At 38.0% G+C, this 4,284-nt stretch overlaps 1 pseudogene; it reads right to left on the bottom strand.

Annotated features, from left to right (window-relative positions):
- Nucleotides 1–992: 992 nt before the first annotated feature.
- On the bottom strand, nucleotides 993–3,056 carry LOC140512204 (pleckstrin homology domain-containing family A member 1 pseudogene; annotated as a pseudogene).
- Between the last annotated feature and the right edge of the window lie 1,228 nt (nucleotides 3,057–4,284).

Below are 4,284 nucleotides of genomic sequence, written 5' to 3'. Positions count from 1 at the left end.
GGAGCCCCATCCACTGTTGCCTCCACCACTGCCACCTGAGGAGGCCTGAGTTATGGGAACACCCTGCTTCCTTCTTGACCAACTGAAAAGACCCTCTCCTTGACCTTTGACTCCTGTGGGTTGAGGGATCTGTGATGCCACTGGAAATTCTGTCCCTGAAGCCTGCTTGGATCTGCTCTCCTTGGTGCCACGTGACCAAGGCTGGACTGGGTTCTGCTCAAGATCCTGTGGGACAGACCTTTCCCATCATTCTTTTAGGTCACTCTGGGCTGGAAATCTCCTCCACTCCGTTGTTCTGTGGCTTCTGCTGCTCTAGAATTTGCTGAGAGTTCTTCTTTAGAGATATTTTATGGGCTATAGAGTAAGAACTAGTGTATGTGAGTCTTTGCACTCCACCATCTTTACTTTGCCTCCCTATTTTACTTTTTAAGGAGATCTTTTCTTCAGTGGGTTAGTTTCCAATTTGGCCAATTGTATATTTTAAGGATTTATTTTCTTCAACTATTTTTCCCTTCTTTTTCTAAGTGATTGACTCTCTCTTGCATACCTCTCACTTCTTTGCCCAATTTTTCTTTCACTTCTTTTATTTGACTTTGAAAATCCTCTTTGAGCTCTTCAAAGAAGACATTTTAGGCTTGAGACAATTTCATATTGCCCTCTGAGATTTCAGATGTGGGTATATTGACAATGACTTCCTCTTCAGAATGTGTACCTTGATCTTGCTGTAATCCATAATTAGAATTTGTGATCATTGTTTATTTCTGTTTTTTACTTATCATGTTTGCCTCTTTACTGATTTTTAAGATGGAACTCTGTTGCTAGAGATCGAGGAAAATTCATCCAAAGTTTATTTTTTTTTATTTTTTTATTTTTTTTGCGCTGAGAGCCCCAGACCTGGTCACTGGCTTCCTGTGCTGAGGCCTTTCATGCTGGCAGCTTGAGGCTACAGGGGTCTGGCAGATTACCTGGTGCATCAGTTGAAAGTATTTTCATCACTGTTTCACACAATAACCAATTTTGGTAACTGCATTATCTGGAGGTGACTTAGGAGAAAAGTAAGAACGATGGCTTTGTGTCAATTTTAGATGATTCCTGACAATACCATCACCACATTAATTTACTTCTTCTTTCTGAGTTGGTTTTACTATATGTACGACACTTATAATTTCTGTCCTATAAAACATTTGCTTTTTTCCACCTAGAGTTTCCACTTGGCTATTTAAGTTATCAGAATGAGATTGTGGATGTGATTGCTTTGGTAGTGTTATTTTTACAGCTTTGTTCAAAACTTTTATCGATTGTACTAGGACTTGCTAATCATGGGTTCATAGAAAATATTCCCTCACTCCAGCATACAGACCAAAAAAGAATTCTGCCTTTGGCCTAAGTGTAGTTGCATCATTAATATTTGAAATGTAGGTGAACTTAATAATTCTAACAGGTGGGGATCCAGAAGCAAGGTTCAGTGGATTATGCATGTACCAGACTAGATTATCTTCTCTGGTACCCAAGATGAAGTACCTCTGCAGAAATTTCCTACTATTCACATTTTATTTAATGTCTAGGAAACCAAACATTTCTTTCTGATGATCCACAAAAAAGCATTTCTGAACCTGAACATTACAAAAGTGCCCCAGACAAGTTCTTCTAGAGGGAGATGAGAGCAACAATCCCTGGTGCTTCAGTTCGCCTTGGCAGCACTCCTCCCTGATTCTTGGTTTTAATCCTATCTACTTTGACTTCTGGAATATTGTATACAAAACCCTATGAATCATTAACGTACAAGCCGTTACATCTTGTGTTATCCTTATTGTGTTTCCAAAACACTTTAATTATTTCTTTCTGGTTGCATTAAATATTTTGTCCTGGAGATGGGAACTTTGGAATTTGACTACAATATTCCTAGGATTTTTTCTTTTGAGATCCCTTTCAAAAGATGATTGGTGCATTCTTTCAACTTCTATTTTACCTTCTGGCTCCAGAATAATACGACAGATTTTCTTGATAATTTACTGAAACATTTTATCTAGGCTCTTTTTACGGTCATAACTTTGGGGTAGTCCAATAATTTTAAAATGATTTCTCTGCATCCATTTTCCTGGTCAGTGTTTTTTCCAATGAGATATTTCACATTGTCACCTATTTTTCCATTCTTTTGGTGCTGTTTTATACTTTATTGATTTATCATAAAGTCATTAGCTTCCATTTGTTCCATTCTAATTTTGAAGGAATTATTTTCTTCAGTGAGCTTTTGGACCTCCTTTTACACTTAACCAGTTGTGCTTTACAAAACATTCTTCTCCTCCTTGGCTTTTTGGACCTCTTTTTCCATTTATGTTAGTCTATTTTTTAAGGTGTTATTTTATTCAGTGTATTTTTTGGTCTCCTTTAGCAAGCTGTTGGCGCTTTTATATGATTTTTTTACATCACCCTCATTTCTCTTGCTAATTTTTTCTCTGCTTTTCTTACTTGATTTTCAATATCATTTTTGAACTCTTCCATGGCCTGTGACCAATTCATATTTTTCTTGGAAACTTTTCATGTAGAAGTTTTGACTTTGTTGTGCTCTTCTAGTTGCATGTTGTGATCTTCTTCGTCACAATCTCAAGATTCTATAGTCTGAGGTTTTATTTCGCTCTCTGCTCATTTTCCCAATCATATATTTGACTTTTTAACTCTTTGTTGATGTAGAACTTCACTCCCCATAGGTGTGCGTTTACTGTCCCAAAATTCATGTGTTTTGCACAGCTGTTTTCAGAGCTACTTCTAGTGGTCTGTAAATTTTCAGTTCTTCCAACAGTGTATGATCAAGGCATTTAACTCTTTTCAGACCTGTGTTCTTGTCTTTGAATGATTGCAAGCACTTTTTCCTGCCTTGGAACTGTGAGGAGGTTTCCCTCTCTATAATAGCCAGAAGCTCTGGCACACCAGGGCTCCTTCTCACCACAGGACAGACACCCAAGACTGTGACCAGGTAATGCAAGAAAATCCTGTTTCAGTACCAGCAAAGAGATCCCTAAAGTTACGCTCTGATCAGTCACTCGCTCAATCCCCATGTTGTCTGTTGATCAGGAACTCTGGAAGCAGCCACTGATGCTGCTACAGTGAATCACTGGTAGCTCTGTCTGTTTTCAGACTTTTTGGCCCGCAGTTACCAAAGACCACACAGAATGTTGGTGGAAAAACTTTATGGGACCTGAATGGGGAAGGAGTACAGTCCATCCCCAGCCCTAAGAGGTAGGACGTGGCTGTAGCTGAGGTCAGTTCAGGTCTTGTCTGGGCCTTCGTGGGCCATACTGGACTGTGCTCTGCTCCAAGTAAAGTGTGAGAGACCTTTCCCATCTACCTTCCAGGCTGTCTTGGGCTGACAATATGTTTCACTCCATTATTTTGTGGGTTCTAAAGCTCCAAAATTTGTTTAGAGTCATTTTACAGGTAGTTGAAGGGTTTGGGGAGGCATCTTCATCAAGTCCTTGCTTTTACTCCATCATTTTGGCTCTACCCCCTGGGCTTAGGTATGTGTCGTTATTTTCTCAAATTTATGGCTGAAAAACTGAGACAAATAGATCAAAAAGTCTAATTGTCTGATCCAGGTTCACAGAACAAATAAATGACTGAGAATGGAGTTGGACTCAAATATTCCTGATTTTAGAGTTATTGTTCTATCCATTCTGTCACCTAAGTGCAAAACACTTAGGCTCGATAAGATGACTTGATCAGTTCAAGGTGAGAGTTGAGTCATATGACTATTTGTCTAAAAGAGATCTGGGTCAATAACAATCTCAGTGAATTAATAGTATGATTTAACTGTCTGTAGGAAATCTGATTAGGAGGTAGAACTAGATAGTTTACCATAAAAGAGGCATAATGTCCAGCTCGACCATACTTTGTCTTCATAAAACCACATCTGAAGTATTTTGTTCAAATTTGCAGCATTCAATTTTGTGATCTTCAACTTTGAGTATTTAGAGAAATTTAACCAACAAAAAAGCAAGAACATTGAGACCATATTCATGAGCATGTAAAGTTTATGAGGAACATTAAAATCAGTTCAATAAACATTTTCTGAATATAATAGAAAAGATTGTCAGTGCTACAAATACAAAGAAAAAATTAAAGCTCTGCTAACTCCATGTAGCTAAAATTATGTCACAGGAAATCAATATGTACGAAGTTATATGTAAAATATATAAAGAAGAAATACAGAGAGTTTGGGGGTGTCAGAGATCTGGGCAGCTAGAAACTTCAGAAAACAATTCTTATAAAAGGTGATCCTTAACCTGT

This window comes from Notamacropus eugenii, chromosome 6, assembly GCF_028372415.1.
Source record: "Notamacropus eugenii isolate mMacEug1 chromosome 6, mMacEug1.pri_v2, whole genome shotgun sequence".
Lineage (NCBI taxonomy): Eukaryota > Metazoa > Chordata > Mammalia > Diprotodontia > Macropodidae > Notamacropus > Notamacropus eugenii.
The sequence above is the reverse complement of the archived record's forward strand: the minus strand, read 5'-3'. Positions and strand labels throughout refer to the sequence as shown.